The sequence below is a fragment of the Ranitomeya imitator genome, chromosome 3 (genome assembly GCF_032444005.1).
Source record: "Ranitomeya imitator isolate aRanImi1 chromosome 3, aRanImi1.pri, whole genome shotgun sequence".
Taxonomy (NCBI): Eukaryota; Metazoa; Chordata; class Amphibia; order Anura; family Dendrobatidae; genus Ranitomeya; species Ranitomeya imitator.
Genome location: NC_091284.1, coordinates 585,822,145 through 585,847,552, shown reverse-complemented (window position 1 = coordinate 585,847,552; position 25,408 = coordinate 585,822,145).

Sequence of the window (25,408 nt, the reverse complement as noted above, 5' to 3'; positions counted from 1 at the left end):
AATTGCAGAGGTAGGCCTCATACACATCCTCTAAAAATTAGTAAGGAGGGCGTCATGCACACTCAAAAATATGCATACATAAAGATTAAGAACGAGGGCGCATGGTGAGTTTTAGAGTAAGGGCTGCAGGTTGACCATTGAAAGATTTTGAGCGAGGGCTACATGATGCCCCCGCAAAATTGTTAAGCGAGGGCCGCCTGATGACCCTGTAAAAATTTGGAATGAGGGCTACATGATGACCCTGTAAAAATTTGGAGTAAGAGCCGTTTGAAAACCCTCTAAAAATTTGGAACAATGGCCGCATCATTACCCTGTTGATATGGTGAAGGTGGAGGAGGACAAGAAAAAGAAGCCATGAACCGTATACCCTTTTGTTGGGTGGGAAATGGGTGCATAGAAATAAACCAGAAAAAAAGCAACATTTGAACTGGTTTTATCTTCAACTCCTGTCATCCGGTGGTGTTGAGAAGTCTGGGCCAAGCCAGGACTTGTTTATTTTGATAAGAGTCAGCCTGTCAGCATTTTCAGTGGACAGTCGGATGACCTATCAGTTATTATGCCCCCTGTGGCACTAAAAATTCGCTCTGACAAAACGCTAGAGGCAGGACAGGTCAGCACCTCCTGGGGGTAGATGGACCGTTCATGCTACGTGTCCATCTTAGAAACCCTATAGTTGTATGGCACAGAGGAATCACGGAAGACTCTGTTATGGTCAGCTAGGTACTCCTCCACCATCTTCCAAAACGTTTACCTCTTTAACAGACTACCCTACACATCAGGGCCTGAGCGCTAGGAGGGGCTAATAAGACTGTCCCAGACATTTGAGAGTGTTCACCTGCTTCTGTTTGATCTGATGTGTGGCTCCCTCATCTCACCTCTCGGTTGCCAAAGGATCTATGACCTCTGCCGCTAGCATTGTTAGATGGGAGTTTTTGTACTAATTGTTTGACTAGGACCTTCTGATATTGCACCATTTTACTGGCCCTGTCCACCACAGGAAGAAGAAAAGGAAAGTACTCCTTGTAGCACAGGTTGAGAAGAGTGAACCACCAGTAATCAGTGTTGGCCAACAATAACACGAGGATCACGGAAAAGACAGCGGGATATAAAGTCCCCAATGTGTGCCAGACTCCCCACAGGCAATACATCCCTGTCTCCACCAGGACTACGATTCTCTCCTCCTTTTCTTCAGCCCATCCACGCTGAACAGAAGGGATGAAGTTGGTGTGGATAGTACTCTCTATAGTGCAAGCACCCATCTCCTGTTCCTCCTCCTCAGCCCCTTCCTCCTCATTATCACCCAGTCTACAATGAGAAGATCAGATGAGGCTGGGCTCGGTAGTATCATCCTGTGTACATTCTTCCTCTAACTCCACCTGGTCCACATGCAAAGCTTTATCTTTAAATGTGAACAGAGAGAGTTTGAGTAGAAACAGAGACGAGATGGTTAGGCCGGGGTAAAACTTGCGAGTTCAATGTGAGAAACTCGCTCGAGTCTCTCACATCAAGTCCCAGCACTGCTGCGGCACTCAGGAATAGATCATTGAGCTGCATAGAAATACATGCAGCCACACGCTTTGGTCCCATGTGCCGGTGGCAGTGCCAGAACTTGATGCGAGAGACACAGGTGAGTTTCTCACAATGAACTCGCAAGTGTGACCCCAGCCTTATCCTGATTATGTCATCATCACCACTCACCATCTTAGTTGATTCTTCAAAGTTATGTAGAACCTCACAAATGTCAGACATCCATGCCCATTCCTTGGTTGTTATGTGCGTAGACTTACCGGAATAATGACCTATATGTCGTAGCCGGTATTCAACTACTGCCCTCTGCTGCTCACAAAGCCTTGTCAACATATGTAATGTGAAGTTCCAGCACATGGTCACATCACACAGAAATCGGTCAGGTGGCACTTGCTAACTTGCAAAAACGGATGCGCACTAACTTCATAAATAGTTCAGGCAAATATGGGTAGGTTTTCAGAAACTGCTGATCCACTAAGTTGAACATGGTATGTGTACAAACTTGCCAAGCTTCAGAGCCACCACCAGGTTACAGCCATAATCACACACAACCTTGTCTGGTAGTAGGTTCAGCGGCTATAGTGACATATCTGTCTGGTCTTTTATATCTATCCACAACTCTGGTCAGGTTTGAAATATTTGGCCCAGTCAATAAGGGGTTAAACTTCATAAACTGTACAGATTAAGTAAACAAACAAAAGAGCCTTTTCTGGCACAGAGTGAAAACAAACAGAAAATAAACAGTCCATTTAGTAGTATGGGTGAATGTCCTTTAACACACTGGAGGTCTCCACACATCCAGTCACAGACTCTGAATGAGACACTTGGTCTCCATTTTATCTGCCATACCATGCCCTCGGGTTGAGATATGTGAGCAGTCAGTCCCACTCATATTTTTTACTGCTTGTAAAACCCGGCCCTGATACGCCTTAATAACCTTATCAACACTATACGTTCTTGTGCCTGGTTTCCCGAGCCTCATCACCGAAGCTACCAACCTCGTTGATACATATCTCCCCACAAGGACATGTCCAGCAGTCATCTTACATACCCCCTCTGCCCATAGCCAGGGGTTTGGCACCTTCCGTCATCTAACTGTGGGCCTTGACAGTGTGTCAGCAATGACATGCAGTTTCCTGGGTTTGTGCTCTACATGTGAAGTAAAATCTTGAAGTGCTAGGAACCACCTAGTCACTCAGGCATTGTTTCCCTTCTTCTACCTCACACACCTCAGCAGAGCATGGTCTGACACTAGCCTGAATTTCCTGCCTAAGAGGTAGTACCTTAGAGTGTCCAATGCTCACTTCATGGCCAAACATTCCTTCTTCACTATGGAGTAACTCTTCTCACAGGATGTCAGGTTCCAACTTACATACTTATTGGGGTGCTCTTCCCCTTTCACCTATTGTGAAAGAACAGCTTCAAACCCAACATCTGACATGTCAGTCTGGACCACAAACTCCTTAGATAAATCGGGTGTCACCAATACTGGCTGTTTCCACAGGGAAAACTTCAGTTCCTGGAAGGCTATCTCAGCTTCTGGAGACCACTTGACCATAGCCAACTTTGTCCCTATAAGGAGGTACATCAAAGGGACAGCTATCATGGTGAGATTAGGGATAAACTGTCAGTAATAGCCCACAATGCCCAGGAATGCTCTGACCTGCTTCTTTGATAGTAGCATGTGGCCAACTCTGGATGGCATCAACTTTATTTATTTGGAGCTTTATTTCACCCCTGCCGATGACATAGCCCAAGTAGTTAGCTTCCTCCATTCCCATGGCACATTTCTTCGGGTTTATGGAAAACCCCGCCTTCCGTTGAGCATCAAGTATTGCCTGGATTTTGATTATATGGCTTTCCTAATCCTGGCAGAGGATCCCAATGTCATCCAGGTAGGCTGCTGCGTACCTCTTGTGGGGAGTTAGGATCCAGTCTATGGCTCTCTGGAAGGTGGCTGGTGACCCTTGAAAACCAAACAGCATCCTTGTGTACTGGAAGCTTCCGCCTGGAATTGAAAAGACAGTCTTCTCAATTTATCAACACAGGGTATTGCGTACGTATCGAACTTAGAGACCCCAAACATGCTTCCTATAGTCATTGCAAAACAGCCATTCTCCAGATGATTTTGGCAATAAATCTATGAGACTGGACCAGCCACTCTTGGACTCTTCAATGACTCCCGGGCTAAGCATCTACTTCACTTCTTTCGAGATCATCTCTCGGCAGGCTTTGGGAATCTGATACGTCTTCAAGTTTACCAGGACATGAGGCTCCATAAGAACCTCATGCTCTATGATCTGACTACAACCCGGTAGTTCCTAGAAGAGGTCTCTGTACTGATGTAGCATCTCTCGGCACTGTTGATTTTGGGCAAGTGACAGCTACTCTGCTACCTTAACCTCTTCCATGTTGGTGTAACACTTATACTGGATAACTCATTAGTCTCTTTGCGTGGAACAAGACAATACAGAACATAGTTTCTTTGTGAAAAAGTCTATATTGAAAACACACGGTGCTTCAAACAAGTGCAGAGAAAGTCCATAACACTTAAACAACTTAACAAGTCTGTAGGAAATCTCAGAGAGAAATGTAATCAGCAGAGAGTCTGTAAAGCACAGTCTACACTTGAGAATGAGTTTGTGTCTAGTCCATGCACAGATAAGCAAGTGCAAACAAGGTGTTAAATTATCCAGGAAGGCCTGGGTAGAAGTCTAAAGGTACCGTCACACTCAGCGATGCTGCAGCGATATAGACAACGAGCCGATCGCTGCAGCGTCACTGTTTAGGTCGCTGTAGAGACGTCAAACACAGCAGCTCCAGAACGATGCAGGAGCGATCCTGTGACGTAACGGCGACTCACTTATCGTTGTAGCTGGTTGTTAGCTCCATGTAAAACATTGCAGGCATCGTTGCTTTTGCTGTCAAACACGACGATACACGCCGACCTGACGACCAAATAAAGTTCTGGACTTCTAGCTCCGACCAGCGATATCACAGCAGGATCCAGATCACTGCTGCGTGTAAAACACAACGAGATCGCTGTCTCTAACATCATGTCCTCCCTCTATCTGAAACTAAACCTGTCAAAAACTGAACTCCTCGTGTTCTCTCCCTCTACTAACCTACCTTTGCCTGACATTGCCATCTCCGTGTGCGGTTCCACCATTACTCCAAAGCAACATGCCCGCTGCCTTGGGGTCATCCTTGATTCTGACCTTTCATTCACCCCCCACATTCGATCACTGGCTCGCTCTTCTTACCTGCATCTCAAAAACATTTCTAGAATTCGCCCTTTTCTTACTTTCGACTCTGCAAAAACTCTTACTGTTTCACTTATTCATTCTCGTCTGGACTATTGTAACTCTCTACTAATCGGCCTCCCTCTTACCAAACTTTCCCCACTCCAATCTGTCCTGAATGCTGCTGCCAGGATCATATTCCTCACCAACCGTTACACCGATGCCTCTACCTTGTGCCAGTCATTACACTGGCTACCCATCCACTCCAGAATCCAGTACAAAACTACTACCCTCATCCACAAAGCACTCCATGGCTCTGCACCACCCTACATCTCCTCTCTGGTCTCAGTCTACCACCCTACCCGTGCCCTCCGATCCGCTAATGACCTCAGGTTAGCATCCTCAATAATCAGAACCTCCCACTCCCGTCTCCAAGACTTTACACGTGCTGCGCCGATTCTTTGGAATGCACTACCTAGGTTAATACGATTAATCCCCAATCCCCAAAGTTTTAAGCGTACCCTAAAAACTCACTTGTTCAGACTGGCCTACCGCCTCAATGCATTAACCTAACGATCCCTGTGTGGCCTATTTATATATAACAAAAAAACAAACAAAAAAAAAAAACCAGGTTCCTCGCATCATGTTCTTGTGGCACCTCTAGGGGTATTTGCCACAAAAATAGTTACTGACAGTAAATGCAAATACTAAAATAGCAAGACTGCACTACCACCTCCGGCCAGAAGGGGGAGCTCCAGAGACTCCCCTTGATCCATTCTGGTCTGAGAGAAGAACTGGCAGTTGGGCTAAGGAGCTGATAGTGAGAGGTCATACAGTTGAATCTCTAACAGCCCTGTGACTGTTACCAGGCCTAAATCACCGGCCTGAGGAGAAGAGGGATAGAGAAAAAGGACATTGTGAGAACCGGGTAGCATTAATCACTACCCAGAACAGGCGCAAAGACGGATACCGGATCCGTGGCTGTATTCATTACATATAATACAGCAACCGGAAAAACGTGAGGTGATATCAGCTTCACTAGGGTCGGACGCAGCAACAGACACAGAGTTCAGCGGTACTCCTGGAGGGGTAAGCCGATAAAAGGACTCGGGTTGCCCGTCGAACCAGGACCCGGAGGGGACAGATTGGGCCGGCAGCCAGTTCACATACAGCAGCAGGGCCACACAGATATTGCGTACAATAAGAGGCGAAGACCCCGGCAGGGTCAAAGTAACTCAGAGTTCCCATACAGACTCCGGTGACAGGACTGGTTGTAAATCCTTTTTTGTTAAAGTAAACTGGTTAAACGTTTCAGTGCCTCAGCCTTTCATTTGGACAATAGCCATCTATCCAGGATTGGGATCATCACCGCTGGGAGAACCTGCTGCTGATCAAGTAAGTGCCTGTTCCCTCACGATACCCTTTACACTGTGCATTGCCTGAGGCCACAGCACCGGGTCAAGCCACCCGTGACACCCCCCTCAAGAGACAGACCCCATTGGTCCGGTGCTGGGTTTCCCCCGGTCTCTTGGGCGTCACAATTGGCGTCACGAACAGGATCTAGCCAGCCCGTATACCGGGTATTGTGTGCCGTGATTGGAGCCCAAAACTGTGAAAACTTGGATGAAAAATCTTGAAAATTGACTTTATCAAAGAAAAATCCATTCTCCATTGAAAACTATTGAAAGTGACTTTTCCCCATTGGTTATAATGGAGTAAAGATGGCCGCCATCCCCTGAGGTAATCACTTCATAACCGTTAGGCACGAGACTGTTAATTGAGCTACGCCATCACCTGAGCCCCAGTCTAACTGAAAAACTTCAGAATCCGCCATTACAGAGCGCGGTGGGTGGGAGCAGCAGGGGGCGTGTCATTGTGGGCGGCAGCAAGCTGAGCGCTCTGACATCAGAGCAAGGGGAAAATCGATCCTGCTGCACAGCGGAACGAATCTACACTATCCCGACGGAAGCGGAGGACCGGAAGGGTCCGGATTAACTAAGGGGGCACAGTATGTCGCAGCACGGAGACGCCGCAGCACCCGGCGACGCTAATGCAGCTGAAAGACAGAGTGTCGATAGAGAGTCCGGTAGCGCAGCGGTGCAAGGAGTGGCGCCCATCATGCCGGTGCTGATGCCATATACCCCGGGTGGCCCATGGCTTCCAATGTATGAAGGTGAGCCTAATACCCTTGACGATTTCAGAGAAAAGATGCTGGCCCATTTTGACATGTTCCCTGTGGGTGAAGTTCAGCGTGTTAGTCTCCTGATGATGCAGTTAAGTGGCCATGCTAAGCGAGAAGTCACAGCATGGGCAGCTGATCTAAAAGGCACTGTTGAACGCATATTTGCTGGATTAAAAGCTACATTTGAAACCACTGCCAGCAGCAAAGCTAAAGTACGATTCTTTAATTGCAAACAAAAAGTTAATGAGGGCGTGAGAGACTTTGCCTTAAACCTGCAGGAAGCCCTTAAATCACTTACACTGGCTGAACCCATTTTTAACACCGGAGCGGATAAACTGCTAAGAGATCAATTTATTGAGGGACTCTACACCCCTTCTCACCGGGGGCATGTGAGCATGCTTGTTTTTAAGAACCCTGAATTGACATTTGCCCAATTAAAGGAGAGCGTTATACGTCTCCAGCTGGCAGAGGCACCTCGGGATCAGGATCCTGCGCAACTCATGGCAGAGGCTCCTCAACAACATGGAGTACCAGTGACATCAGCTATGTCCGGGGCCATTGCTAAGCCCCTGGGGCCCAGTACTAATGAGGCTCTTCAACAAAAGCTTGACTCTTTAACTGATGTTGTTGCTTCAATGGCTAAAACCATGCAGGAGATGAGAGGACCCAAGATGGAGTTGTCAAACCATAGAGAAGGTGTTCCATGGATGAGACCCCGGAGATACCCGACATGGAGAGGACGACCCCGCGACCGCTACCAACCGGATGGACAGCCCATTTGCCGCCGTTGCCAGCAGCCAGGCCACTTTGCACGAGATTGTGATTTAAACGGGAATCCCCTGGGAATGCGGGCCGCTTCGCAGGAATGAACTTTCAAGGCCCAACACCCTGGCACGACAGGTACATCGGAGGACGACCCATTATCCCTATCGTGCTGGACGGAATGCCCCTCAACGCTTTGCTGGACACAGGTTCCCAGATTTCATCTATACCGTATATCCTTTATAAGAGGTACTGGGCTGATGCAGATATTGATAAAGGGCCCTCTGATGTTGAACTAGATATATGGGCCCGTAATGGTAAGTTGGTACCGAAACTAGGATTCAGGGAGATGACCATAAAGATTGGTAAAGTAGAATTGAAGAAACAGGGTATAATTGTTGTTGATGTTGACCGGCGGAACTGTGAACCAACTGTATTGATAGGAATGAATGTGTTAGAGAACTGCTTTTCCGAAGTCATTTCTGTCTTACAGCAAATTGCTGAAACTGCCCAATCCTGCCAGCAGAGAGTTCTCCGGAGGGAAATAAAAGTATTGATGTTAAGGCAACAGGTAGAAGTTGCAGGTGGAGAAATCGGCAGTGTGAGGGTAAGTGATCCAACATCTATTGTAATCCCACCAAAAACAGAAATGCTGGTATGGTGTAGAGCAGCCATTGGTACTAAGGGACGAGATTATCAAGCCTTAATAGAACCAGTGTACACCGACAGCAGGCCCACTATACTCACAGCACGAGGGATAGTCGAGGTACACCGGGGACGAGTGCCGGTACGACTTTTGAACTGTGGAGAGGAAGAGGTCACTTTGCCAAGGTATGCTACAATGGCAAAGCTATATACTGTTGACAACAATGCCATCACAACCATTGAGCCCTTAGAACCAACCTGTCAGGTGGAAGGCAATGGCTCAGATGGAGAAATGGAGGATTGGTGCCAACAGCTACACGTGGGCATAAATTCAACACCTACCCATCAAAAACAAGGGGTGTATAGGCTAGTGACGGAATATGAACAAGTCTTCAGTAAACACCCATTGGACTTCGGACGGATAAAAGGGGTAGAACACACAATCCCCACCAGTGACCATCCCCCAATAAAAGAAAGATATAGACCCATACCGCCCGCTCACTATCAATGTGCAAAAGATATGCTGAGGGAGATGAAACAGGCCGGGGTAATAAGAGACAGCTGTAGCCCCTGGGCGGCCCCTCTAGTGATTGTCAAAAAAAAGGACGGAACCATGAGAATGTGCGTAGACTACCGGAAGATTAATAACATCACCCATAAAGACGCCTACCCCTTGCCTAGGATAGAAGAGTCCTTAACTGCTTTGAAATCTGCTAATTATTTTTCCACCTTAGACTTAACAAGCGGGTATTGGCAAGTCCCTGTGGCTGAGCGAGATAAGGAAAAGACGGCATTCACCACACCAATGGGTCTATGTGAATTTAATCGCATGCCGTTCGGACTCTGCAACGCATCCGGTACCTTCCAGCGGCTGATGGAATGCTGCCTCGGACACAAGAACTTCGAGACCGTCCTCCTGTACCTAGATGATGTGATCGTCTACTCAAAGACTTACGAACAACACTTAATAGACCTGGCAGAAGTGTTCGAAGCCTTATCCAGGTATGGCATGAAAGTCAAGCCATCCAAATGTCACCTTCTCAAGCCAAAGGTACAGTACCTGGGACACATCGTGAGTTCGGAGGGAGTAGCACCAGATCCCGAGAAAATAAGCGCCATAAGGGATTGGCCAAGACCTACCAGCGCAAAAGAAGTGAGACAATTCCTGGGATTGGTGGGTTACTATCGCAGATTTATAAAAGGATTTACCAAGTTGGCAACACCCTTGCAAGACACCTTGGTAGGGCAGACGAAGAAACCTTCAAACCGAAACCCTCCTTTTCAGTGGAACGACGAAAGGGAAGACTCCTTTGAACAACTAAAGAAGGCACTAACCGGAGAAGAGGTTCTGGCATACCCAGATTACCATCAACCTTTCATCCTCTACACCGATGCCAGTAATGTGGGACTAGGAGCGGTGCTGTCACAAAAGCAAGAAGGTCGGGAGAAAGTCATCGCCTTTGCAAGTAGAAAGCTCCGGCCTACTGAAAGAAATTCAGAAAATTACAGCTCCTTCAAATTGGAACTACTGGCAGTAGTTTGGGCTGTGACTGAACGTTTCAAACACTATCTGGCCGCTGCAGAATTTATTGTCTATACTGACAACAATCCGTTGACCCACCTGGACACAGCCAAATTAGGTGCGTTAGAACAGCGATGGATAGTCCGGTTATCTAATTACAACTTCAAGATCAAGTATCGAGCAGGTCGCAAGAATGGAAATGCCGATGCCCTATCCCGGATGCCACACTTGAGAGATGTAGAAGAAGAAATGGGGGAGCTTGAAGAAATTGAACTACCAGCCTTCCATCATCCCAAGGCAAAACATCATCAGTCAAGTACCTATCAGAAACAACAAGAGGTGAATTTAAATCCGTTAGCACACCATAGATGGGCTGACACCCAAGACAGCAATCCGGCTGTGAAGTTGGTGAAGGAACTGTTAACTGAGCAAAGTGCATATCCCGATGAGGATGCCCCAGAAGAGACGCATCAACTCTGGAAAGAGAGAGGCAAAATGTTCCTGTATCAAGGGAAGCTCTGTAGAAGGTACACCAATCCGAAAACACATGAATTGGTTTGGCAGATTATCGTGCCTAAACAAGATGTCAAGATGGTCCTCGAAGCTTACCATAATGGTGCTGGTCACTTCGGTTGGAAAAAGTTAGAAGTACTTCTAAGAGAAAGATTTTATTGGGTCGGGATGAGAAAATCAATCGAACAGTGGTGCAGAAATTGTGGCCCGTGCAACCTCAGAAGAAACGATCAAAAGAACCAAAGAGCACCACTGCAGCCCATAATCACCAAACAACCACTTGAACTTGTAGCCATGGACCACGTGAAATTGACACCAAGCCGGTCTGGCTATGTCTATGCCTTGACCATCGTGGACCATTATTCACGCTTCTTGGTAGTAGTACCCGTAAAAGATCTGACAGCAAAAACAGCAGCCAAAGCGTTCCAAACGTACTTTTGTAGACCCCATGGATATCCGGAACAGGTTCTCACCGACCAAGGTACAGCCTTTGAATCAGAGATCTTCAGAGAATTCTGTAATATGTATGGTTGCAAAAAGATCCGGACGACGGCCTATCATCCACAAACAAACGGCTTATGCGAGAAGATGAACCATATTGTAATAGAACTACTAAAGACTTTACCTGAGGCAGAAAGGAATCAATGGCCAGAGAAATTGCCTGACTTGGTGGATCTGTATAATCATGTCCCGGTGAGTTCCACCAATTGCACCCCAGCTTACCTTATGCGTGCAAGACCCGGCCAATTACCAATCGATCTAGAAATGGGAATTCTGAAACCAGACGCAGAAGTCCAAGACTCCAATTGGGATATCATACGGCAAAAGCAGTATCGCCAAGTGCAAGAGAGTGTGGAAAGAAGCCTTCAGCAAACTAGAGAAAGACAAGAGCGAACTTTCAACCAGAATGCTCTAGCGACCCCATTAAGACCAGGTGACCAAGTGCTCAAGAGAAATCGTCGAACCAATAAACTGGACAATCAGTGGGAAGCCGTACCCTACACAGTTTTACCAACAAGAGTGGATAATCCTAAAATGTGTCTCATTAGCAAAAACGGAGGCTTAACATCTGTACTAGTGTCAAGAGACAATCTTAAATTATGTCCGGAAGCATTGAAAGAGCCAGACGTTGTCCAGCCAGAACCAGAAGTTATTCAACCCATACAAGTTCAACCAGTAAAGGAAAAAGAAGAGGAAGTGTATCACACCTGTATAGGAGACTTTCCCAAAACCCTACTAACATACCATGGTGCAGTAGTGGTTCCCATGGTGGCCTTTTACCCAACACCAAACCCAATACCAGAAGTCCCAAGACAGGAAGAGGCTGACCCCGTACTACAGGAGGTTCCAGGCCAGGAAGAACAGATTCCTGGTCAGAGTAATCCCATTCACGGTGGACTTGCCAACTCCATAGTCGTGGAATTATCTTTAGCAGAGCGGGCAGATACTACATCCGCAGTAGACAGTAGTACACCACATGAAGAGACACCGCTATTACGTAGATCACAGCGTAGTACCCAGGGTCAATTACCGGCCAGGTATGCAGATTACCAACTATAAAGCTCATAATGTGAATTGTATATATGTTATGCCGTATATAGTTAAACAGAAAATGTAGTATAGTCATTGTTATCAGTCTGCAACGTTTAAGCCCAGTGCCTACAGAGACTTGTCTGTATGAACTTCTTGCATATTCTTGAACTTTTTATCAGCCCGGAGGCACTAAATCAAAGCTCCGGAAAGACTGCTTTTTGAACTTTGCTCCTCGCTCTTTTTGAACTTTCTTTAGACTTTATATTGATAACTCCGTTGGAAAAATGGAACTAAATTCCTGGACACAAAGTGCAGTGCCTTTCCTAGTACCTTCAAGGATAGAACTGTATTAATGGACGCTATTTGAAGTGACTTTGTACAGAACTATATTTTTGTTTCCTCGAGTGGTTTTTGTAACTTTTCATTTTTAAGACTCTGTACATATTAATTGTTATTTCAAAATGTTATTGTCCCACAGTCCCGGAGTACTGTTCTTAACTAAGGGGGAATGTGGCACCCCTAGGGGTATTTGCCACAAAAATAGTTACTGACAGTAAATGCAAATACTAAAATAGCAAGACTGCACTACCACCTCCGGCCAGAAGGGGGAGCTCCAGAGACTCCCCTTGATCCATTCTGGTCTGAGAGAAGAACTGGCAGTTGGGCTAAGGAGCTGATAGTGAGAGGTCATACAGTTGAATCTCTAACAGCCCTGTGACTGTTACCAGGCCTAAATCACCGGCCTGAGGAGAAGAGGGATAGAGAAAAAGGACATTGTGAGAACCGGGTAGCATTAATCACTACCCAGAACAGGCGCAAAGACGGATACCGGATCCGTGGCTGTATTCATTACATATAATACAGCAACCGGAAAAACGTGAGGTGATATCAGCTTCACTAGGGTCGGACGCAGCAACAGACACAGAGTTCAGCGGTACTCCTGGAGGGGTAAGCCGATAAAAGGACTCGGGTTGCCCGTCGAACCAGGACCCGGAGGGGACAGATTGGGCCGGCAGCCAGTTCACATACAGCAGCAGGGCCACACAGATATTGCGTACAATAAGAGGCGAAGACCCCGGCAGGGTCAAAGTAACTCAGAGTTCCCATACAGACTCCGGTGACAGGACTGGTTGTAAATCCTTTTTTGTTAAAGTAAACTGGTTAAACGTTTCAGTGCCTCAGCCTTTCATTTGGACAATAGCCATCTATCCAGGATTGGGATCATCACCGCTGGGAGAACCTGCTGCTGATCAAGTAAGTGCCTGTTCCCTCACGATACCCTTTACACTGTGCATTGCCTGAGGCCACAGCACCGGGTCAAGCCACCCGTGACACCCCCCTCAAGAGACAGACCCCATTGGTCCGGTGCTGGGTACCCCGGTCTCTTGGGCGTCACATTCTCATTCACTTTATGCAGTTAATTGCCCTCTGTGTCTGTACTGCTACATACTTAGGCAGTTAACTGGTTCATGCAGCTTTACATGAACACCCGAGCCTTACACTATGGCCGGTCCGAATAACTAAAGCAATTGTTACCATCCACCTCTCGTGTCTCCCCTTTTCCTCATAGTTTGTAAGCTTGAGAGCAGGGCCCTTATTCCTCCTGGTATCTGTTTTGAACTGTATTTCTGTTATGCTGTAATGTCTATTGTCTGTACAAGTCCCCTCTATAATTTGTAAAGCGCTGCGGAATATGTTGGCGCTATATGAATAAAAATTATTATTATTATATCCAGGACGCTGCAACGTCACAGATCGTGGTTGTTCTCGTTGTAAAGTTTCTGAGTGTGACGGTACCTTTAGATTAAGCAGAGCAGTCCAGAGCTTTGCAGCTAATTAAATGAGGCAGAACCAGAGCAGCAACCAGCTTATGTGTTAGCAATTGCAGGTGTAGGTCAGCAGCATAGAAGAAGCAACACGAGCAGTTAGGAGCAGGAGGTACGCTGGCACAGATGAATGAAGCAGGAACTCAGAGAGCTGGGAGCAGAATATTCACACAGGTTTGCAGGAGCAGCCAGAAAGCCAGGAAGCCTCCAGGAGAAAGATACACAAAGTAGAATACTCTAGCACAGACTAGAGTATGGGGTGGAGATATAAGGCAGGATGACAAGGAGCACATGAAACAAAAGATGCCATCTTGGCAGGCATGCCCAAAAGGTAACCAAAAACATTCAGAGTCCTGACAGTTGGCTTCAGGCTTAGCCACCAAAAACTGAGCTTCCATGGGCTCCATATCTCGCCATGGCTTAATCAGATTGATGTGGTACACCTGGTAAGGCTTCCTTCTCTCTGTTTGGTTTACTTTATAGCTGACGTCACCAACCTTTTCAACTACTTCATAGGGGCCTTGCCAATTGGCCAGGAATTTGCTCTCCACTCTAGATACCAGCACCAGTACCCAATCCCTAGGGTTGAAGAGTCTCACCCTTGCCAATCTATTGTACCATCGACTGCCTCTTGTGCTTTGAGGAGGTGTTCTTTCACATTAGGCATCACCTTGGCAATTTTCTCTTACATGTGGGCCACATGTTCAATTACACTCCTGTAGGGTGTAGACTCTGCTTCCCATGTGTCATTTACTACTTCCATGAGTCCCTGGAGTGTCGGCTGTGCAATAATTCAAAAGGAGAGAATCCAGTAGAGGTCTGTGGGACTTCTCTGATGGAGAACAGAAGATACGGAAGCAGACAGTGCCAGTCTCAGTCGTCCTTATCTACGGCCTTCTTTTACATGGCCTTCAAGGTTTTATTAAACATTTCCACCAAGACATCATCTATGAATAGTAGACGGAGGTCTGGAGGTGTGTGATTTGCAGGATTTTGCACAACTCCCTTATCACCTTTGACATAAATTGGGTCTCTTGGTCCATTAGAATCTCCTTAGGCAACCCCATTTTAGAAAGGGTGTGGACCAACTCCCGGGTTATACACTTGGCGTTTCGTCGTGGTATGGCCTCCGAGTACAGTGTAGCATAGCCCAGTAACACCAGAATATACTGTTATCCTTTGGCGTACTTGACCAAAATATCTATGGCTATGTGCTTAAAGGGCACCTAAATGATAGGCAGCGGCACTAAGGGGCTATGGAAGTGAGCCACTGGGGATGTCAGCTGGCAGGTGAGACATGACCTACAATAATTTACAATTTCCCTGTGACAACCGAACCAATGTAACCTCTGGAGGATACGTTCTATTGGAACGATGCTACTGTGCAGGCGCCAGCGCTATTTTGGCCATGGCGCCTACTTGATGTGATTTTTTTTTTCTAACCATAATTCTATGCATTATGTAAAATAGGGGGCAGGTCAATGAGGGATGAGTGACCTGTCATAATCCATACAAATGAATATCTAAGCAGAGCACAACAAAAAGACCCACCCCACAGGCCTGCCCCAGAGCATGAGAATCTCATTAACTGAAAACTGCAAATAAAGATTAAACAACCACAAGACGATTTCATCATCCCAGGTATCATTTAAATAAGTATGACAACGCCAACCTCACAGTGTCTGTAGGTCACAGAGCACAATCCTGCTGACAGGTTAACTATAACAAACACACTAGAGGTCTCCACACCTCCAGTCACAGACTCTCAATGAGACTCTTGGTCTACATTTTATCTACCATACCACACCCCTGGGGTGGGAACTGTGAGCAGTCAGTCCCACCCATTTCTTTAGCTGCCTGTAAAACTCAGCCCTGATACTCCCTATTGACTGTCTCAGCACTATACGTGCTGGAACCTACATCACCGAAGCTACCAACCTCAATGATACATATCTCTCCTCAAGGACATGTCTGGCGGCCATCTTACAGTATATATACACGTTTTCTGAAAGGCCACAGAGACTGCAACACCATTAAGCAAGAGGCAGTACTAAGAATACAACACCATAAAGACTAAGGGGATCTCCAAATAGGTCAGGGACAAAGTTGTGGAGAAGGACAAGTCAGGGTTGGGTTGTAAAAAAATATCCCAATCTCTGATGATCCCCCAGAGCACCATCAAATCCATTATCATCAAAAGGGAAGAACATGGTACCAAGAGAGGGCTGCCCACCAAACCTCTCAGCCTGGGTAAAGAGGGCATTAATCAGAGAGGCAGCACAGAGACCATAATTAACCTTGAAGGAGCTGCAGAGTTTCCAAACAAAGACTGGAATATCTGTCCATACAACCATAGAAAGCCATATACTGTATAGGTGCTCTTTATGGTAGGGTTGGCAAAAAAAGGCCTTTACTTTCACACAAAAATTGTAAGACTGTTTCTGAGTTTGCCAAAAGACATGTGTGAGACTCCCCAAATGTATGTAGGAAGGTGATGTGTTCAAATGAGACCAAAAGTTAACTTTTTGGCCACCAAGGGAAATGCTATGTCTGGCACCAAACCAATACAGCTCATCACCTCAAGAACACCATCCTCATAGTAAAACATGGTGGTGGCAGCACCATGCTGGGGGGATGTTTTTTCAGCAGGGCCAAGGAAAATGGTCCGAGTCAAGGGGACATGTGTGGTGCAAAATACAATGATATTGTTGAACAAAACCTGTTTCAGTCTGTCAGTGATCTGAGAATGGGACAAAGGTTAACCTTCCAACAAACAATGATCAAATGCATACTGCTAAAGCAAGACTTGAGTGGTTTAAGGGGAAATGTGTAAAGGTACCTTCACACTCAGCAACTTTACAACGAGAACGACAACGATCTGTGACGTTGCAGCGTCCTGGATAGCGATCTCGTTGTGTTTGACACGCAGCAGCGATCTGGATCCCGCTGTGATATCGCTGGTCGGAGCTAGAAGTCCAGAACTTTATTTGGTCGTCAGGTCGGCGTGTATCGTCGTGTTTGACAGCAAAAGCAATGATGCCAGCAATGTTTTACATGGAGCTAACAACCAGCTACAACGATAAGTGAGTCGCCGTTACGTCACTGGATCGCTCCTGCATCGTTCTGGAGCTACTGTGTTTGACGTCTCTACAGCGACCTAAATAGCAACGCTGCAGCGATCGGCTCGTCGTCTATATCGCTGCAACGTCGCTGAGTGTGACGGTACCTTAAATGTTTTAGAGGGGTCTAGACAAAGCCCAGACCTTAATCCTATTAAGAATCTGTGGTCAGACTTGAATATTGCTGTTTACCAGAGTAAACCATATAACGTGAAGGAGATGCAGCAGTTGTGCAATGAGGAATGGGCAAAAATTCCAGTGGCAAGATGTGGAAAGCTCATAGAGACTTATCCAAAGTGACTTGCAGTTGTAATTGCCACAGAAGTAGGCTCTACAAAGTACTGACTTTAGGGGGCGAATTTTCTCCAATTTGTTCTTTGCTTCACAATAAAAAGAAAACCAAGCTACTTTATAAGACCCAATGACTCTATGCGGCTGGCCAATCACGGTAGTGCCATTAGCCAACATGCCTACGGTATTACCATGTATGGCGGCAATCCCAGCATGTTCATTGGCTAACAGCCACAAAACATGCGGGGCGGGATCTCGGGCATGGCGCTCAAACACGTAATACTCAATCGAGTAATGAGCACTTCGAAGCGTGATCAGGTATCAAGCAGTGGCGAGCAGGCTCCCTCATCGCTAATTATTATAAATAAATATGTCCTATATTTTTAAGCAGAATCCAACAGAAGACTTGTAACATGCTGTATTTCAAAAATATTCTCCAATAGAGGCAACACTTCTGGGGCAAATATCTAACCAATAGGAATCTATATAATTTATACCATGCTCCAAATTATTATGCAAATGATATTTTTCTCAGATTTTCCTAAATGGTCAGTGCAAATGACAGTCAGTCTAATAAAAGTCATCACCTGTTAGAGTATACATCAAATTTTATTGAAGAAACCTCCCAATGATAACAGTATAATCTCCAAAATTAATAAAAACTCAAAATGCACTGTTCCAAATTATTAGGCACAGTAGAATTTCTAAACAATTGACACGTTTTAAAGAACTGAAAATGCTCCTTTGTTGAATTTGCAGCATTAGGAGGTCACATTCACTGAACAAAAAAGCTATTTAACTCCAAAGCATCCTAACAGGCCAATCTTGTGAGTTTTCGGAGAGTTTCTGCTTGTATTTCTTTGCATGAAATCAGAATAGCTTCCCAGAGCTGCTGTTTTGATGTGAACTGCCTCCCACTCTCATTGATCTTTTGCTTGATGATACTCCAAAGGTTCTCTATAGGGTTGAGGTCAGGGCAAGATGGTGGCCACACCATGAGTTTATCTCTTTTTATGCCCATAGCAGCCAATGACTCAGAGGTAGGGTTGAGCGAAACGGATCGGACAATTTCAAAAGTCGCCGACTTTTGGCAAAGTCGGGTTTCATGAAACCCGACCCGATCCTAGTGTGGGATCAGCCATGCGGTCGGCGATCTTCGCACCAAAGTCGGGTTTCGTATGACGTGTTCAGCGCCATTTATATATATATATATATATGTCATTGAGACACATATATATATATTTATATTTACTTCAGCGCGATATAGCAGAAAAGCCGGTAATTCAATTGTCGGCTTTTCATTTCTCCTTCCTAAACCCGACATGATATGACACATGGTTTACATACACGAAACCATGTCATATTCCCATTTTTTTTGCATATTGCACACTACTAATGTTAGTAGTGTGTATGTGCAAAATTTGGGCGCTGTAGCTATTAAATTTAAGAGTTAAATTGCGGAAAAAATTGGCGTGGGCTCCCGCGCAATTTTCTCCACCAGAGTGGTAAAGCCAGTGACTGAGGGCAGATATTAATAGCCTAGAGAGGGTCCACGGTTATTGGCCCCCCCTGGCTAAAAGCATCTGCCCCCAGCCACCCCAGAAAAGGCACATCTGGAAGATGCGCCTATTCTGGCACTTGGCCACTCTCTTCCCACTCCCGTGTAGCGGTGGGATATGGGGTAATGAATGGGTTAATGTCACCTTGCTATTGTAAGGTGACATTAAGCCAGATTAATAATGGAGAGGCGTCAATTATGACACCTATCCATTATTAATCCAATAGTATGAAATGGTTAAAAAAAACACACACACAATATTGCAAAGTATTTTAATGAAATAAACACACAGGTTGTTGTAATATTTTATTCCACTCTCAATCTACCTGAAGACCCTCGACCTGTAACAAAGTAAAAATAATAAACCAACAATATCTCATACCTTCCGTCGATCTGTCCCACGAAGTAAATCCATCTGAAGGGGTTAAAATATTTTACAGGCAGGAGCTCTGCTATAATGCAGCTGTGCTCGTGCCTGTAAAACCCTGGGGAATGAAGGTAATGTAGGTCAATGACCTGTAATTACCTTCAGTCGCGGTGATGCGCCTTCTGCTGGATGTCCTCATATGACCTCGAGCGTGGGAACTTTTCTGAATATTTTCCCAGCCTCGAGGTCATATGAGGACATCCAACAGAGGGCGTATCACCGCGAATGAAGGTAACTACAGGTCATTGACCTACTTTCCATTCATTCGCTGGGGTTTTACTGGCATGAGCACAGCTGCATTAGCAGAGCTCCTGCCTGTAAAATAATTTAACCCCTTCAGATGGATTTACATCGTGGGACGTGACAGATCATCGGAAGGTATGGGATATTGTTGGTTTATTATTTTTAATTTGTTACAGGTTGAGGGTCTTCAGGTGGATTGAGAGTGGAATAAAATATTACAACAACCTGTGTGTTTATTTCATTAAAATACTTTGCAATATTGTGTGTGTGTGTTTTTAACCATTTCATACTATTGGATTAATAATGGATAGGTGTCATAATTGACGCCTCTCCATTATGAATCTGGCTTAATGTCACCTTACAATAGCAAGTTGACATTAACCCTTCGTTACCCCATATCCCACCGCTACACAGGAGTGGGAAGAGAGTGGCCAAGTGCCAGAATAGGTGCATCTTCCAGATGTGTCTTTTCTGGGGTGGCTGGGGGCAGATGTTTTTAGCCGGGGGGGCCAATAACCGTGGACCCTCTCTAGGCTATTAATATCTGCCCTCAGTCACTGCCTTTCCACTCTGGTGGAGAAAATTGCGCGGGAGCCCACGCCAATTTTTTCCGCGATTTAACCCTTAAATGTAATAGCTACAGCGCCCAAATTTTGCACATACACACTACTAACATTAGTAGTGTGTAATATGCAAAAAAAATGGGAATATGACATGGTTTACTGTATGTAAACCATGTCTCATATCATGTCGGGTTTAGGAAGGAGAAATAAAATGCCGGCAATTGAATTACCTGCTTTTCTGCTATATCGCGCTGAAGTAAATATAAATATATATATATGTGTCTCAATGACATATATATATATATATATATATATACAGTACATATGTTTTTATGATTTTTTGAGCACATGGATCCATTGTATGTCCGTTTGTCGGTTTTGCAAGCCTGCGAGAAAATCTCACAGTACGGTTGCCATACGGATTACATATTTCCCATTGACTTGCATTGGGTTTCGTGTTTCAGTCGATCCCCGACCCCGATTTTTCGCGATAATCGGCCGATTTCACTCGACTCGTCTTTTGAGAAAGTCGGGTTTCGCGAAACCCGACTCGACCTTAAAAAGTAAAAGTCGCTCAACCCTACTCTGAGGTATTCTTTGCAGCATGAGATGTCTCTGCTTTTTATACCATGGAGGAAAGTTGTCAGTCAAAAACTCTATATACTTTGCAGAGGTCATTTTCACACCTTCAGGAACATTAAAGGGACTCTGTCACCTGAATTTGGAGGGAACAATTTTCAGCCATAGGGGCGGGGTGTTTGATTCACCCTTTCCTTACCCGCTGGCTGCATGTTGGCTGCAATATTGGATTGAAGTTCATTCTCTGGCCTCCGTAGTACACACCTGCACAAGGCAAGATTGCCTTGTGCAGGCGTGTACTACGGAGGACAGAGAATGAACTTCAATCCAATATTGCAGCCAGCATGCAGCTAGCGGGTAAGGAAAGGGTGAATCAAACACCCGAAAACCCTGCCCCTATGGCTGAAAATTGTTCCCTCCAAATTCAGGTGACAGAGTCCCTTTAAAGGGTCCTACGAGCTTTTTCCCCATGATTCCAGACAAAAAACATGACTCCTCCACCTCCTTGCTGTTGTCACAGCCTTGTTAGGACATGGTGGTCATCCACTACTCCATCCATCTGGACCATCCAGGGTTGCTCGACACTCATCAGTAAACAAGACTGTTTGAAAATTAGTCTTCATGTATGTCTGGGTCCACTGCAACCGTTTCTGCTTGAATGTCTTGGGTTTACAATGACAGAGAGGGTCCAGAAGATCACAGTGTCTGATTTCATGCACTCCTGCATGGATTAGAAGCACTTCACCGTCGTATTAGAGCAGGATTCTGTTAGCAGTGCTGGGGTTAATTTGTTTAGTTTGAGTGTTGCTGGAGGCTTCCCGCTTTGATGTCTCAGCTGTTCAGTATTAGACACTCACCTCCTATTTATACTGTACTTGCATTGGCAATCATTATTGCCAGTGATAGGTTAATTCTGCCCTGATTCAGGAGTGTGGAGGAGCTTGTTGTTTCAGGAGGCGTTTGGAGTATCGTTCTCAAGAGTGTTGGTTGGAGTTTTCTCTGCATGGTTTCTATCATATTCTACCATTTTGTTTTTCTATTCCCTTCATTCACATCCTGGTGTTCCACTCTGTTATTTGTGAGTGCATATTTGTATGATTGGAATTTTCCTTTATCCCTGTGCGTATACCCTAGCTTGTCTGGGTTATGTATTCTTATATGCCACTACTCCCCATTTCCATAGGTGGGGGAGGGTAAAATTTAAGACTAATTAGGAGCTTTAAGGAGCTCAGTAAGGTAGGTGGTGCAGGTGTGCTCAGAAGGTCCAGTAAAAAACTGAAAACGAAGGGCCTTGTAAGTCTGTGACCCAGCACTGAAACTCTGTACAGTAATCTTCAGCATGACATCGCCTCTGGTAGACAGCTGTTAATTAACTCTCAGCAAAAGCTGCTCAGTCAAGGTCGTCATATAGGAATTAAATAGCAAAGCCACTAAAAACTCAAGGTATCCAAAAATTCAATTTAAAACAGCAGAAAAAAAGGCAGCAACACTTACCTGCCTGGGTCTTGGAACAAATGCACTGCGGGTGCAGCCAGCCCATAAAGCAAGATGTTAGCAACACAGGTTCAAAATACCAGATCAACAGTCACTCTCCACCCACCCATGCTTTATTCGATATGCAGATCTGAAATTATGTAGGAATTACAGAGGAACAAACTGATTTTTTTTCCTTAGAGATTTTAAATTGGAGGTTCACTTTCAATTTTAAATGGTTAAGATTTTGTAGAAACAGGTGGATCAATTCTACAGGTACTCAAAACTATGGTCCTCATTCATCATTTAAATATGATTTATTGTATTTTTTTGTTGTTAAGTATTTGCTCACTTTTTTTTTGCTCCAAATACTTCAAAATGGAATGGTGCGCGGTCAATCAACTGGCACAAAATAAAAAATGCTCAAAATTTTTTCTTTAGCCAGTTTTTGCACCTTTTCAGAACCAAAAGTAGAAATTCCTTTAAAAAGGATCAGAAAATGCACCAGACTGAAAACTCCAGAAACCTTACTTTACAGAGAACTGGAGTGAGCTGTACCCACACAGAAAAAGATTTGGTAAAAGTCACATTTCATAGATTTTTCTAAAACATTTGGATAGGCAAAGTTGTCTAGGAAAATTAAAAGAAAGACTTAAAAAGAAAGAATTTAGTGGCACATAATGAAGAGAGAATAAGGAGCAAACAGTAAATTTTCTAAAAAGGAGCAAATTACTCCAGAAAAGTCGAGAAACAGCAATGATGAACCACGGCCTATGAGGTCACGATTGCTCAGTCCACGTCTGGATACTGAATCAGAACCATATTGTTACTCCACTACATATGCTTACTAGGAGTTGTGTAGCATTGTCTAGCCTTCTATAAATGTAGACATACTTTGGGGAAGCATTCGTGCAGGGGTGCATTCGTGCACTATTATTCGTGTACTTTTATTCAAAGTACTTTTTTCTAAGTGCTGGCAGTTATACCATGGCAGTTAGACAGGGCAGGAGACAGGTAAGACAATCAAAATCTATTCCCTGTTCATTTCGCACAGAATAAATACTCACCTTATGTATTTGTATATTCTATATCCTGGTTGCCGCATTCACTCACACTCACCGCCCTTGCATAAACTCTTTACACTCCATCCATATCGGCCCCTCTGTCCTTCCCTCTCCTATGTATAGCACTCATGCTCTGTTCACATTGCTTAACAGCACAGATCCATTCAGTCCCACCATCCAACACAAGAGACACTCTCACAAATCACTTAACCATCTGCTCACTCTTTCTATCCTCCTTCTCCTAGTCACTGGAGACATCTCTCCCAACCCCGGCCCCTCACGTTATAGCCAGTGAAACCACCCAACTGCTACACTCAGAAACCCCTCTAACCTTATTAATATTCCATGCATGCCTTCTGTCTCTTTCAATTGTGCCCTTTGGAATTCTCGCTCTGTGTGTAATAAACTCTCCTTCATCCATGACTTCTTCCTTTCTAATTCTCTTAATCTCCTGGCTCTTACTGAAACCTGGATTCAGCAAGCAGACACCACCGCTGCTGCTGCTCTTTCATATTGTGGACTACACTTTTCTCATACCCCAAGATCGGACAACAGAGCAGGTGGAGGTGTTGGTCTGCTCCTTTCACCTAAGATGTACCTTCCAAGTTATCCCCCAAGTGCCCTCACTTGTCTTCCCTTCCTTTGAGGTCCATGCTTTCAGACTCAATTCAAGGGAATGGAGCACACTCAGCAAATCAGGTGGTGCAGGCTGTACTTGGGAAGAACCCAATACCAGTCAATTAAACGATAAAACAGCCGCACTCTCTTGGGTTATAGCTTGCAAAGTGGTGTATTTATTCACATGTGTTTGACATTCAAATATATGTACACATACAGCAGGATAAGAAAAAAAAGTGACGTTTCGACCCAATTCCGGGTCTTTCTCAAACTGAGTGTGACACACTTCCAGGAAGCAGGATACCCCAGCGCCACACTTAGAGGAGCCCTTTTTGGGACCTAATTTCAAACTTTCAAACAGTATCTGCTACTCAGTTTGAGAAAGACCCGGAATTGGGTCGAAACGTCACTTTTTTTTCTTATCCTGCTGTATGTGTACATATATTTGAATGTCAAACACATGTGAATAAATACACCACTTTGCAAGCTATAACCCAAGAGAGTGCGGCTGTTTTATCGTTTACATGCTGTCAGACTCTACATCCCCTTCTCCATGCGAGTGGCGGTGGTGTAACATCCTCCCGGCTCCTCTCATCAGTTCCTGGATCACTTTGCCACCTGGCTTCCACACTTTCTCTCCTGTGACACCCCCACCCTCATCATGGGTGATTTCAACATCCCTATTGCTTATCCCCTCTCCCCATCTGCGTCTCACCTTTTATCTCTAACCTCCTCTTTCGGCCTCTCACAGCATACTATCTCTCCAATGCATGAAGATGGAAACTCCCTCGACTTAGTCTTCTCCCGGCTTTGCTCAGTGGATGATTTCACAAACTCCCCTCTCCAGCTCTCTGACCACAACCTTCTTTCATTCTCTATCAAGAACTGCCATCCCGCTCAGGGCACCCCCACTTTCCACACGTATAGAAACATACAGGCCATTAACACCCAGAAAATTATGAAGAACTTGCAGTCCTCATTGGCCCCAATCTCCTCCATCTAATGTCCTGATTCTGCTCTGAAGCATTACAATGAAACCCTGCAAAGTGCCCTGGATGAAGCTGCACCTCCTATACATAAAACAACTCAGCGCAGACGGCAACAACCGTGGCACACGCTGCAAACACGTTTCCTGCAGCGGTGCTCCAGGTGCGCCGAACGTCTGTGGAGAAAATCTAATCTACCTGAAGATTTCATCCATTTCACCTCTCCAAACAAACCTATTTAAACACCCTCATCACCTCACTGTCCAATAACCCTAAACGTCTCTTTGACACTTTCCAGTCCCTGCTCAACCCAAGAGTGCAGGCCCCAACCACGGATCTCCACGGGGACGATCTGGCCAATTACTTCAAAGAAAAAATTGACCATATTCGACAGGAAATCATCTCCCAATCTCTTCATATCATTCACTGTCCTCCCTCAGCCACTGCATCTAGTTCACTCTCTGACTTTGAACCAGTTACAGAAGAAGAAGTAATCAGGCTCCTTGCATCTTCTCGCCTAACCACTTGCACCAGTGACCCCATTCCGTCACATCTCCTCCAGTCCCTTTCCCCGGCTGTCACCTCTCACCTAACAAAAATATTCAACCTTTCTCTCACTTCTGGTATTTTTCCATCCTCATTTAAGCATGCCATCATACATCCATTACTTAAAAAACCATCCCTCGATCAAAACTGTGCCGCTAATTATAGACCTGTCTCTAATCTTCCCTTCAT